A 15,229-nucleotide genomic window follows, 5' to 3' on the forward strand; every position below is an offset into this window, starting at 1 on the left:
TGCAGGATGAGGATACTAACGCTTATTTAGCCAACTTCTTGGAACTATGCGATACATTTAAAATAAATGGTGTTTCTGATGATGCCATTTGTCTTCAGCTATTCCATTTTTCATTGAAGAACAAAGCTAAATAGTGGTTGAACTTGTTGCCACGAGGGTCAATTATTACTTGGGAACAAATGATCGAAAAATTTTTACTAAAATATTTTCCGTCAGCTAAAACGGCTAAATTACGTAATGATATCTTTTCTTTTATGCAGATGGATTTAGAAACACTCTACGATGCATGGGAGAGATACAAGGATCTAGAAGGTGCCCTCACCATGGGTTACCGTTTTGGCTCCAAGTTCAAACATTCCATAATGGTATGAATCCTTCGACTCAGAAAATGGTTAACACAGCTGCTGGCAGAACCATCAATAATAAAACACCTGAAGATGCTTATGAGTTTATAGAGGAAATGTCACTGAAAAATTATCAGTGGCAAGTCATGAGGACAAAGCCAACGAAAACAACCGTCATTTATAACGTTGATTCCATCACCATTGTGACAGCCCAAAATTGACCCTAGTCGGGAAGTGGTTTCGGGACCACAAAATCGAGGCATAAAATAATTTAATATTCATTTTGATGCCTATGATATGTGTTAATTTGTGTGTGACATTTTTGATGATTTGATTTAGGGTCATAAATGTGAATTTCACTAAAAAGGACCTAGTAGTGAACTTTGAAAGTAGGATAGGAAATGTGTGATGACTAATTAAAGCATGCATGCAAAACAATGGTCTTGCATGTCAAATACCCCTTTTATAAGTGGTGGCGGCCATGACAAGGAGGATGGGCAAAACATGTCATAGACATGTTTTGTTGGTGCAATATGGGAGGAAAAATTAAACTAAGGTGAGGAATAAAGAATTGAAAAAAAAAAGGAGAGAAGGTGTAATCCCCCATTGCCGTAAGTTGAAGGAAAAGAAAGAAAAAAATTTGTTCATCCTTTCTTTGAGCCAAAACTAGGAAGAAAATACAAAGAAGAAAAAGAAATGTGTGTGTTCATCCTTGAACATCTTTTGGCGAAAATTGAAGGAAAAAGGGAAGAAGGGAGTGAAGCATTCGGCTATCCTAGGTCACTATTAAGGTAAGTTTGATGTTTTGCCATGAGATTCATGTATATTTTAGTAGTTAGCTTGAGTTCTAACTAGCCATGGTTCAAATCCTTACTATGTCATGGAGATGATATTCGCTAAGGTGAGATTGTGTTGATATCATTTGCATGCTAAAAGTGAAGCTTTGCAATGGTGCATGTGATGGTGGATTAATGATTATTGAATATTCTTTTAGCAATTTTGAGTGAGAGTTTGATAGATACTATGAGGTTAAACTTCATGACATTGTAAGCTTGTAAGTTGGATGATGAAATTCATGCTTTGTGAAGGTAAATGGTGTAGAAGGAGCATTCGGCCATAATGAAGATATATGAGATAGCCATAATCAGCCTTATGATTCGGCTCTTGCATGTATATATATATATATATATATATGTTTGCACATGATGTATTGGTATGACATATATACTATCTCAAGGCATATAATTACATATGATGGTGTTTCGTTATGAAGTAAATGATTGATGCGTATTGAGTTACAATATGGAATCGTTAGTTAGTAAAATGTATCTTTGTTTTTGTGTGGTATTAAGTGTATAATTGGCCTCAACATGGACATGCATATTCGCCACATGAGGGGAATTGGTGTGCATGCATTCGGTTAGAGGCAAGCATATTGATGCCTATTCTTGGCTTAGAAAATTCGCTAAGAGGAATATTAACTAATGTGTTGAGTTCGATTCATGATTTCGTACATATGTGACTTTGATGCCTAATGAGTATATATATTGGCTAAGTACCTTGAATTCCTCTTCGATGCTCAAATGATTAAATCAATTTATTTGTTAAATTAAGCTCAAGAGCAAAGGGAGCTAAATCCGATAAAGGGAAGGAAAAGGTAGTCGAGTAGCCGTCGAAAATCGCTCGACCACGTCCAAGTAAGTCTTGAGTAATGACCCTACTTGAATTATATTGAAATGATTTGTCATATTATGGCGGACAGCCGAATGTGCATAGGGACTAAGTTATAAAGTTAATTGAAATCATGCTCTTTGTGTGTGGCTATTGAGCCGAAATTGGAAAGGTTTGATAAATATTTTGTGTTTGAGCCTTAGTAACTTGAAAATGAAATATGGATGTGTTGTGATTATTGATATATGTATACATGAGCATTTGAATGATACCGGGCTAAGTCCCAAGGCATTTATGCTAGTGAATATATCCGGCTAAGTCCCAAGGCATTTATGCTAGTGATTATATCCGGCTAAGACCAAGGCATTCGTATGAAGTTGTCATATCCGGCTAAGACCAAGGCATTTGTGCAAGATACCAAATCCGGGTTAAGACCAAGGCAATTGTGCTTGTGGTTATATCCGCTAAATTCTCAAGAAGCTCGGTTCAAGGTGAGCGTTTTGGTGCGTTAATAAATTTAATTAATACGCTCGAAAAACCCATATGATAAGGTATGTTTACATGTGCATCGGAAAAGTCGATTCGTTTGAAATAGTGTTCGTTCGATCGACTAACGAACTTTCGGCTCTTAGATAGGTTGATACCTTGTGTGTGTATATGATTATGAGAATGTGTATTACTAAAGTGATTCATTTAGCTATGTGAATGTAATACTTTAGTCAAAGCTGATTTCATTACTTGAGACTTACTAAGCATTAAAATGCTTACCCCGTTGCTTTGGCTCTTTATTTTATAGATTTTGCTCGTTAGCTATCGGATTCGGGATCATTGAAGTCGAAGTCATCCACACTATCAAAGCCCCCTTTTTGGTACAAATTTTGGTTGAACTTTGAAATGGCATGTATAGGACTACCCTTTTGTTGTAGGTCATGTACCTTTCGGTTTTGTGTAAACTTAGATAGCCATGCGAAAATGGCTTATATACGTTTTTAGTATAGTACTATAATCATTTGTATGTTGATCATTATGAGGTATGGAATTGTCTTGAAATGATTAGCCATTGGAATGGTTAATCATGATCACACTTTGTGCTATGTATGCAAAAAGGGCCAATTGAATCATGGAAATTATGAAATAGGTAAAGTATACCATAAAGGCAGATGCTGTCAGCAGCAGTGGTGTGGATGTGAAAAATCACTAAAAATATCAGGAATGGAATAAATTAGTGAATAAATTATGTAAATGAACCTTGATGAATCTACTTTCATATGGAAGAAACGAAACGGTCATATGATTTGTATGTTAAGAGATATTTAGGTTTTCGTGAGACAGGGCCAGAACGGTTTCTGGACCCCCTATTCCGACTTTGGAAATTCATTGTAAATTAACCAGGGATAATTAGGAGTCATGCCATATATGTATAGATTCCTCTTTGAGTCTAGTTTCTATAGAAACAAACGGCATCAGTATTGAAGCCCTGTACAGAGAGATATTCAAGTTGTAACGCGCGAAGGTCAGTGTAGTCGACCCTTGTCACATGGGAGACTTTAACTAATAAACTGTACTAATTTGCCTATCCAAAAATTCTAGAAAAAAAATGTAGATGTAAATGTGAGTCTAATTTCAGGGAAAAATTACAAAACTGATTTTCGAGCTTTGAAACTCAAGATATGATTTTTAAAGCGGCAAGGACGCAATAACCAAATTTTGTCCGAAATTTTTAAATGGATGTGAAAATGATTAAGTCAAGTTTGTGTGCACCTTGTGTTTGACTCCGAGAACGGACTCGCACGGGTGTTACAATTTTATTGGTATCAGAGCTACAGTTTAGTCGATTCTAGGACTACCGTAATGCGTTTGGGTCTAGCTATACATGCCATTTTATGTGATTATTTGATAGTGTGGTGATTTCTGACGTTTGAATTTGTGTTTATTTTTAGTAATGGATCCCGATCCTAACCGAGTGATAGTGATGATGTGGAGAGTGTGGCGCTGCTCCCGCACAAGGACAACACGCCATGGACTCTCAACCTGTTGCTAGCAATCCGAATGATGAGGCTAGGCAAGCTTTCTATAGCATGATGAATGATTGGTTCAACCAATACATTCGAACTAACACTACTGTTCCACAACCTCCATTCCCGGCTAATACAACCCCGACCTACAATGCCTCCGTAACTAACCAAATAAGGTCGAATAAGCCCCAGTTGATGTAATCCGAAAACATGGGGCTACTGAATTTAAAGCTACGGATAGCGACGATGCCGAGCAAGCTGAATTTTGGTTGGACAACACTATCCGCACTCGACGAGCTATCTTGTACACGATGAATGCTTAAAGTGTACTATCTCCTTGCTACGTGATTACGCCTACTATTGGTGGAGCACTCGACTTCTGTTGTGCCCAGAGCAAGTAACTTGGGAGTTTTTCCAAACCGAGTTTCGGAAAAAGTATATCGATCGAGATTTGTTGATCAAAATGGAAGGAATTTCTTGAGCTTAAGCAAGGTTCTATGTCGCCATCGATTCTGCGAAAATTTGTTAGACTTAGTAGATACGCTCGGGAATGTATTTCGTCCGAGGCTACCATGTGTAAACGCTTCGAGGATGGGCTGAATGAAGATATAAAAATGTTCGTTGGCATTCTTGAAATACGAGAGTTCGTAGTACTTGTCGAGCGAGCTTGTAAAGCCGAAGAGCTTAGAAAAGAAAAACAAAAAGTTGATGTGGGAACTGGAGAGTTTCGTAAAAGATCCTCGGGAAAGTCTCTTCTACAGGCATCAAAGAAATTTCGTGATGATGTGGGGCGGTCTAGAGGCACTTCGGGCCTTTTTAGACGAGATCATGATCGACCCCCTGTGGGTACACAAGGCACTTCGGTCGCCAGTGTTGGGAATGAACGTCGAGACGAATCGAGTGTCGAGATTGTGGCAAATGGCATTCGAAGTTGTAGATTCGTGACCGCTCTGTTACAAGTGCGGATCGATTGACCACTTCATTAAAGATTGCCCGAGGTTGTCTCGAATGAATGTAGATCGAGTGGGAAGCCGGGTGCTACCATCGCCGAGGGAGACCATCTAGAAATACGGGCAATGCTAGTGGTGGTCGAGAGGATCTAGAGATGCTACGACCAGATCCGAGGCTCACGCTCTGCTAGGGCTTATGCTATACGCCAGCACGTGAGGATGCTTCCTCGCCGAGATGTTATTACCGGTACTTTCACTCTCTTTGATACTAATGTGATTGCTTTGATTGACCCCGGTTCTACTCATTCTTATATATGCGAAACCTTAGCATCCAAAGAAGACTTTACCTATTGAGTCTCTCGAGTTCGTAATTCGGTGTCAAATCCTTGGGTCGTTACGTGCTTGTCGACAAAGTGTGCAAGAAATGCCCCTAGTAATTCGAGGTTCTGTTTCCCGCGGACTTGATGCTTTTGCCGTTCGATGAATTTGATGTTATTCTTGGTTTGGATTGGTTAACCGTGCATGATGCGGTTGTGAATTGCAAAAGCAAGACTATTGATTTGAGGTGCGCAAATAACAAAATGATCCGAGTTGAGTCTACGGACTTGAAGGGGTTGCCAGCTGTAATATCATCAATGTTGGCCCAGAAATATGTAAGAAAAGGGTACGAAGCATACCTTGCGTATGTACTTGATGATAAGGAGTTAGAAATAAAACCCGAATCTGTGCCGGTGGTTTGTGAGTACCCGGATGTTTTTCCCTAAGAATTACCGGGTTTGCCACCTGTTCGGGAGATAGAGTTTGGTATTGAGCTTGTACCTAGGACCACACCGATTTTGATAGCTCCGTATCGTATGGCACCAACGGAATTAAAGGAGTTGAAAGCTCAGTTGCAAGAGTTAGTGGATAGAGGTTTTGCTCGCCCAAGTTTTTCACCTTGGGGTGCACCAGTGTTGTTTGTGAAAAGAAGGATGGAACCATGAGGTTGTGCATCGACTATCGTCGACAACAAAGTGACAATAAAGAACAAATATCCGCTATCACAGATCGATGATTTGTTCGATCAACTCAAGGAGCCTCGGTGTTCTCAAAAATAGATTTGAGATCGGGCTATTATCGATTCTTGAATCCGAGATTCGGACATACCCAAAACGCCTTGAGCGAGATATGGTCACTACGAGTTCTTAGTGATGCCGTTTGGGCTCACTAATGCCCTGCGGTATTTATGGATTTGATGAATCGGATCTTCGGACCGTATTTGGATCGGTTCGTAGTTGTGTTCATTGACGACATCTTGGTCTATTCAAGAGATGAGACCGAACATGCGAGCACCCGAGATTAGTGTTGCAAATTTTACGGATAAGCGGTTATATGCTAAGTTCAAGAAGTGTGACTTCGGTTAAGAGAGGTTAGCTTCTTGGGTAATGTGGTATCTGCATCGGTATTCGAGTCGACCCGAGTAAAATTTCAGCCATACTTAACGGAAGCCTCAGAAATATTACGAGGTTCGAGCTTTTGGGACTTGCTTACTATTACCGACGGTTTGTAAAAGGATTCTCGATGATAGCCACACCCATGACGTAAACCGCTTGAAAAAGATGTCAAGTTCGAATGGACGAAAAAGTGTCGAAAAGTTTCGATCAATTGAAAACTCATTTGACTAAAGCTCCAAGATTAGTGCAGCCGAATCGGCAAAGAGTTTGTCATCTATAGTGACGCCTCCTACTTGGGTTGGGTTGCGATTGATGCAAGAAGGTCGAGTTGTGGCCTATGCGTCGAGACAATTAAAGCCACATGAGAAAAATTATCGACCCATGATCTCGAATTGGCAGCCATCGTATTCGCCTTAAAGATATGGCGACATTACTTATTTGGTGAGAAGTGCCATGTGTATTCGGATCACAAAGTCTCAAATATTTGATGACTCAAAGAGACTTAAATCTGCGACAAAGACATTGGCTCGAGTTGTTAAAAGATTATGAGCTTGTCATTGATTATCACCGGGAAAGGCTAATGTGGTTGTGGACGCCTTAAGCCGAAATCACTTTTTTTCTTCTGACGATGAATGTACACTTGTCTATTCTACCCGACAATGTGTTAGTAGCCAATTAAAGGCCAAACCATCATTGATTCATCAAATTCGCAAGCTCGTAAAGTCGACGATAAGTTGGTTGCAAGACGGGCTGAATGTGTTCAATGTGGAATCAAAGTTTCAAGTTGATGATGACGATTGTTTGAGGTTCGAAATCGTTTGTGTATTCCAAGAAATTCGAACTTATTTCGATAATTCGAACAAAGCCCATTGTAGCCGAATGGCAATCCACCCGGAAGTACGAAGATGTACAACGATTTGAAACGTCGGTTTTGGTGGCATGGTATGAAACGAGACATCTCGACTTTGTTTGAGATGTTTAATATGTCAACAAGTGAAAGCGGAACATCAAGTGCCTTCGAGATTACTTCACCGATTACGATACCCGAGTGGAAATGGGATCGAGTCACAATGGACTTTGTGTCCGGACCGCCATTGTCGCAAGTAAAAAGGATGCGATTTGGGTTGTTGTTGATAGATCGACTAAGTCGGATCACTTTATCCCGTCGTCATTTGGACTCTTCATTGGATAAACTTGCTGAATTGTATGTTTCTCGATTGTGAGATTACACAGGTACCTATTTCTATTGTATCGGATAGAGATCCGAGATTCACCTTGCGATTTTGGAAGAAATTGCAAGAAGCCTTGGGCACCAAGTTGCATTTTAGCATCGCCACCCCAAACCGATGGTCAATCCGGCGGATAATTCGGATACTTAAGGATATGTTGAGATGTTGCATCCTCGAGTTCGATGGTTCATGGGAACGGTATTTACCTTTGATTGAATTCGCTACAACAATAGTTTTCAATCAAGTATTAAGATGGCACCTTACGAGGCTTTGTACGGTCGTAAATGCCGTACACCATTGTTTTGGACCGAGCTCGGTGAAAGTAAAATTTTCAAGTTGATTTGATTAAAGATGCTTGAATGAAAGTAAAAGTAATCCGTGAAAATCAAGATAGCCTCCGATCGTCGAAGTCGTGCGGATCTGAAACGAAAAGACATTGAGTATCAGGTGGGAGATAAAGTGTTTCTTAAAGTTTCACCTTGGAAAAAGATACTCAGATTTGGGCGTAAGGGCAAATTGAGTCCGAGGTTCATCGGGCCATATGAGATATCCGAACGAGTCGGTCCAGTTGCGTATCGTTTGATTTTGCCCCCTGAACTTGAAAGGATTCACGATGTCTTTCATGTTTCGATGCTTCGACGCTATAGATCTGATCCGTCGCACGTAATTAGTCCATCAGAGGTTAAAATTCAAGCCGATATGAGTTATGAAGAAGAACCGATTCGTATCCTAGCTCGTGAAGTGAAGGAGTTGCGAAACAAAAGGGTTCCGTTAGTAAAAGTGTTATGGCTCAAACACGGGATGGAAGAAGCTACTTGGGAAACCGAGAAATCTATGAAAGAGCGTTACCCAAACCTATTTACCGGTAAGATTTTTGGGGACGAAAATTTCTTAAGTGGGGGAGAGTTGTAACAGCCCAAAATTGACCCTAGTCGGGAAGTGGTTTCGGGACCACAAAACCGAGGCATAAAATAATTTAATATTCATTTTGATGCCTATGATATGTGTTAATTTGTGTGTGACATTTTTGATGATTTGATTTAGGGTCATAAATGTGAATTTCACTAAAAGGACCTAGTAGTGAACTTTGAAAGTAGGATAGGAAATGTGTGATGACTAATTAAAGCATGCATGCAAAACAATGGTCTTGCATGTCAAATACCCCCCTTTTTATAAGTGGTGGCCGGCCATGACAAGGGAGGATGGGCAAAACATGTCATAGACATGTTTTGTTGGTGCAATATGGGAGGAAAAATTAAACTAAGGTGAGGAATAAAGAATTGAAAAAAAAAGGAGAGAAGGTGTAATCCCCCATTGCCGTAAGTTGAAGGAAAAGAAAGAAAAAAAAATTTGTTCATCCTTTCTTTGAGCCAAAACTAGGAAGAAAATACAAAGAAGAAAAAGAAATGTGTGTGTTCATCCTTGAACATCTTTTGGCCGAAAATTGAAGGAAAAAGGGAAGAAGGGAGTGAAGCATTCGGCTATCCTAGGTCACTATTAAGGTAAGTTTGATGTTTTGCCATGAGATTCATGTATATTTTAGTAGTTAGCTTGAGTTCTAACTAGCCATGGTTCAAATCCTTACTATGTCATGGAGATGATATTCGCTAAGGTGAGATTGTGTTGATATCATTTGCATGCTAAAAGTGAAGCTTTGCAATGGTGCATGTGATGGTGGATTAATGATTATTGAATATTCTTTTTAGCAATTTTGAGTGAGAGTTTGATAGATACTATGAGGTTAAACTTCATGACATTGTAAGCTTGTAAGTTGGATGATGAAATTCATGCTTTGTGAAGGTAAATGGTGTAGAAGGAGCATTGGGCCATAATGAGATATATGAGATAGTCATAATCAGCCTTATGATTCGGCTCTTGCATGTATATATATATATATATATATGTTTGCACATGATGTATTGGTATGACATATATACTATCTCAAGGCATATAATTACATATGATGGTGTTTCGGTTATGAAGTAAATGATTGATGCGTATTGAGTTACAATATGGAATGCGTTAGTTAGTAAAATGTATGCTGTTTTTGTGTGGTATTAAGTGTATAATTGGCCTCAACATGGACATGCATATTCGGCCACATGAGGGAATTGGTGTGCATGCATTCGGTTAGAGGCAAGCATATTGATGCCTATTCTTGGCTTAGAAAATTCGCTAAGAGGAATATTAACTAATGTGTTGAGTTCGATTCATGATTTCGTACATATGTGACTTTGATGCCTAATGAGTATATATATTGGCTAAGTACCTTGAATTCCTCTTTCGATGCTCAAATGATTAAATCAATTTATTTGTTAAATTAAGCTCAAGAGCAAAGGGGAGCTAAATCCGATAAAGGGAAGGAAAAGGTAGTCGAGTAGCCGTCGAAATCGCTCGACCACGTCCAAGTAAGTCTTGAGTAATGACCCTACTTGAATTATATTGAAATGATTTGTCATATTATGGCGGACAACCGAATGTGCATAGGGACTAAGTTATAAAGTTAATTGAAATCATGCTCTTTGTGTGTGGCTATTGAGCCGAAATTGGAAAGGTTTGATAAATATTTTGTGTTTGAGCCTTAGTAACTAAAATGAAATATGGATGTGTCGTGATTATTGATATATGTATACATGAGCATTTGAATGATACCCGGCTAAGTCCCAAGGCATTTATGCTAGTGAATATATCCGGCTAAGTCCCGAAGGCATTTATGCTAGTGATTATATCCGGCTAAGACCAAGGCATTCGTATGAAGTTGTCATATTCAGGCTAAGACCAAGGCATTTGTGCAAGATACCAAATCCGGTTAAGACCAAGGCAATTGTGCTTGTGGTTATATCCGCTAAATTCAAGAAGCTCGGTTTGAAGGTGAGCGTTTTGGTGCGGTAATAAATTTAATTAATACGCCGAAAAACCCATATGATAAGGTATGTTTACATGTGCATCGAAAAAGTCGATTCGTTTGAAATAGTGTTCGTTCGATCGACTAACGAACTTTCGGCTCTTAGATAGGTTGATACCTTGTGTGTGTATATGATTATGAGAATGTGTATTACTAAAGTGATTCATTTAGCTATGTGAATGTAATACTTTAGTCAAAGCTGATTTCATTACTTGAGACTTACTAAGCATTAAAATGCTTACCCTGTTGCTTTGGCTCTTTGTTTTATAGATTTTGCTCGTTAGCTATCGGATTCGGGATCATTGAAGTCGAAGTCATCCACACTATCAAAGCCCCCTTTTTGGTACAAATTTTGGTTGAACTTTGAAATGGCATGTATAGGACTACCCTTTTGTTGTAGGTCATGTACCTTTCGGTTTTGTGTAAACTTAGATAGCCATGCGAAAATGGCTTATATACGTTTTTAGCATAGTACTATAATCGTTTGTATGTTGATCATTATGAGGTATGGAATTGTTTTGAAATGATTAGCCATTGGAATGGTTAATCATGATCACACTTTGTGCTATGTATGCAAAAAGGGCCAATTGAATCATGGAAATTATGAAATAGGTAAAGTCTACCATAAAGGCAGATGCTGTCAGCAGCAGTGGTGTGGATGTGAAAAATCACTAAAAATAGCAGGAATGGAATAAATTAGTGAATAAATTATTTAAATGAACCTTGATGAATCTAATTTCATATGAAAGAAACAAAACGGTCATATGAGTTGTATGTTAAGAGATATTTAGGTTTTCGTGAGACAGGCCCAGAACGGTTTCTGGACCCCCTGTTCCGACTTTGGAAATTCATTGTAAATTAACCAGGGATAATTAGGAGTCATGCCATATATGTATAGATTCCTCTTTGAGTCTAGTTTCTATAGAAACAAACGTAATCAGTATTGAAGCTCTGTACAGAGAGATATTCAAGTTGTAACGCGCGAAGGTCAGTGTAGTCGACCCTTGTCACATGGGAGACTTTAACTAATAAACTGTACTAATTGGCCCGACCAAAAATTCTATAAAAAAATATGTAGATGGAAATGTGAGTCTAATTTCAGTGAAAAATTACGAAACTGATTTTCGAGCTTTGAAACTCAAGATATGATTTTTAAAGCGACAGTGATGCAGTAACCAGCTTGTCTGGAAATTTTTAAATGGACTGTGAAAATGATTAAGTCAAGTTTGTGCGCACCTTGTGTTCGACTCCGGTAACGGACTCGGGTACGGGGTGTTACAACCATGCTTTCTAATCAGGTAGAACTTTTAAATAAAAAAGATTGATGGTTTTCTTAGTTCTTCACAGGTTCACCGAGTGATGCAGTACGAAGCAAGTGGAGGTGGAACAAGCCATTCAGAATACCAACCTTATGACCACAACATGGATAACAAGCAATTAAATTACATAGGTAATAATCCTCGACCTCAAAGCAATCTATATAGTAACACTTACAATACAGGTTGGAGGAACCATCCCAATTTCTCATGGGGAGGCCAAGGAAATCGGAGACCACCTCTAGGCTACCAACAACCACCTTACCAACAGGAAAAGAAGCCGAGCCTTGAAGAGATGCTCTCAAAGTTTATATCGGTGTCAAAAACTCATTTCCAGAACACCGAGATAGCACTTAAGAATCAACAAGCATTGATTCAAGGGCTCAAAACTCAAATAAGCCAACTATCCAAATTAATTTCAAAAAGACCACTTGGAAGTTTACCTAGTAACACCCAATCAAAAGAGCATGTGAAAGCAGTTACACTAAGGAGTGGGAAAGTGTTAGCGAAAACTGAAAAGAAGCTAGCACAAGAAGCTGTGATAAGCGAAAGAGGGGAAGAAAAAATAAAAAATAGTGACAAACTAGTGCCGAAAGAATATAAACCTCTAGTTCTGTACCCAGCAAAATTGAAAAAAGATCGCATTGATGCGTAATTCGGTAAGTTTCTTGAACTTTTTAAGCAATTACATATCAACTTACCATTTGTTGAAGCCATCTCGCAAATGCCTACATACGCAAAATTTTTGAAGGAGCTTTTACCAAATAAAATGAAATTCGAGGACTTGTCTACAGTAGAACTCAACGAGGAGTTCTTAGCCATACTCCAAAACAAGTTGCTAACCAAACTAAAAAATCTAGGGAGTTTTACTATCTCTTGCTTAATTGGTAGTCTGAATGTTGAGAAAGCACTAGCTGATTTAGGTGCTTGCATTAATTTGATGCCATATAAAATGTTCAAACAACTTGGTCTTGGGGAACCTAAACCTACTACGATGAGTATTCAATTAGCCAATAGATCTATTAAATATCCTAGGGGCATTATAGAAGACGTACTCGTGAAAGTAGATAAATTCATATTTCTTGTTGACTTTGTTGTGCTTAACATGGATGAAGATGTGGAAGTGCCCTTAATTTTAGGGCGCCCATTTTTAGCCACTGCTAGGGCTGTAATCAATGTGGGTGCCGGTAAATTGGTACTTAGAGTTGGTGAAAAAGAGATTATCTTTGAAATTTATGATGCCCAGAGGTTTTCTAGGGAACAGGATGATTCATGTTATTTTATTGACTCTATTGATCATACTACTTAAGACTCTTTTAAGGAAATTATACAGAAGGACACGATGGAACTGTATCTAGCTCAAGAAGAGGAGATAGATAATGAACCTAATGAGTATTCTTCAAGACAAGTAGAATATGAGGGCATTAAGCTAAACGATGAAGTTAAGCAAAAACGCTCTATTGAAGAGCCTCCCAAACTGGAACTTAAACAATTACCAAACCACTTGGAGTATACATTCCTTGGAAATAACTCTACATTACCAATTATTATTGCTTCCAACTTACAACCCAAGGAGAAAGAGGAATTGATCCAAGTATTAAACGAACATAAAAAGGCCATAGCTTGGAAAATTTCTAACATTAAAGGAATCAGCCCTTCTTTTTGCACCCATAAAATTTTGATGGAAGATGAATACAAACTGTGCGTGCAAGCTCAAAGACGACTGAACCCCAACATAAAGGAAGTTGTAAAAGCCAAGGTAATTAAACTTCTAGATGCTGGAATTATTTATCCTATTTCTGACAGTTCTTGGGTAAGTCCAGTACAGGTTGTCCTCAAGAAAGGAGGCATGACGGTTGTGACCAACGAGAAGAATGAATTAATCCCAACAAGAACAGTCACAGGATGGAGAGTTTGCATAGACTACAGGAAATTGAATGATGCCACAAGAAAAGATCACTTCCCCTTGCCATTCATTGACCAAATGTTGGAAAGATTATCCGGACACATGTATTACTGCTTTCTAGACGGACTCTCTAGTTACTTCCAAATCCCAATAGCTCCTGAAGATTAAAAAAAGACGACATTCACATGCCCATATGGTACGTTCACTTATCGTAAAATGCCTTTCGGATTATGTAATTCTCCTGCCACTTTTTCGCGCTGTATGATGGCTATCTTTGACTAACTCGTGAAAGATATCATGGAAGTATTTATGGATGATTTTTTAGTATTCGGTAACTCTTTCCATCTCTGCCTTAAAAATTTAACACGAGTTTTAATAAGATGTGAGGAAACAAACCTTGTGCTTAACTGGGACAAATGCCACTTCATGGTTCAAGAAGGTATTGTATTAGGGCATAAAAGGGATTGAGGTGGACAAATCTAAAATAGAAACAATAAAAAAATTATCACCTCCTAGTTCGGTTAAGACTATTAGAAGCTTTTTAGGACATGCTGGTTTTTATAGAAGATTTATTAAGGATTTTTCTAAAATAGCTAAGCCTTTGACTAAATTGCTAGAAAAAGATATACCTTTTAATTTCGATCAGGAGTGTTTAGAAGCATTTAATACTTTAAAGGATAAATTAATTAATGCTCCAATCATAATTGCACCTGATTGGAACTTACCATTTGAACTAAGGTGTGATGCGAGTGACTTTACAGTAGGTGCAGTATTGGGACAGAGAAGAGACAAGCATTTTCAACCTATTTATTATGCCAGCAGAACCTTAACGGCTGCACAAGAAAATTATACTACTACGAAAAAAGAGTTGCTAGCTGTGGTTTTTGTATTTGATAAATTTCGATCATATCTCATATTGTCTAAAGTTGTTGTTTACACTGACCATTTCGCCCTTTTCTACCTTTTTACTAAAACTGATGCAAAACCTCGACTTATTCGATGGATTCTCCTATTGCAGGAATTCGACTTAGAGATTCAGGATAAGAAAGGAGCTGAAAATCTCGCGGCTAATCATCTGTCCAGGCTCGAGAAATCCAATACCAGAAAACTAGATCACGTTGAAATAAATGATTCATTCCCTGAAGAACAATTTTTAGCTATATCTAACTCTGAGGTACTTTGGTTTGAAGACATCGCGAATTTTTTAGCTGCTAACATTATCATAAAAGGGTTAACACACCAGTAAAAGAAGTAATTCTTTAATGATGTGAAAAACTACTTTTGGGACGACCCCTTTCTGTTTTATAGATGTGTAGATCAAGTCATTAGAAGATGCGTTACAAGTTCAGAAACATCAAAAATATTGGAACATTGCCACTCAGGGCCAATCGGAGGACACTATAGTGGAACTAAAACCGCACACAAAATACTTGAATCAGGTTTTTATTGGCCTTTGTTAT

General features: G+C 38.5%; 1 non-coding gene across 1 annotated transcript; it reads right to left on the reverse strand.

Annotated features, from left to right (window-relative positions):
• Positions 1 to 227: 227 nt before the first annotated feature.
• On the reverse strand, positions 228 to 330 carry LOC128279767 (small nucleolar RNA R71). The gene has a single exon (XR_008269963.1). It is a non-coding gene; the product is annotated as a small nucleolar RNA R71 (small nucleolar RNA).
• Between the last annotated feature and the right edge of the window lie 14,899 nt (positions 331 to 15,229).

The sequence above is a fragment of the Gossypium arboreum genome, chromosome 8 (assembly GCF_025698485.1).
Source record: "Gossypium arboreum isolate Shixiya-1 chromosome 8, ASM2569848v2, whole genome shotgun sequence".
In the NCBI taxonomy this organism is placed as follows: domain Eukaryota; kingdom Viridiplantae; phylum Streptophyta; class Magnoliopsida; order Malvales; family Malvaceae; genus Gossypium; species Gossypium arboreum.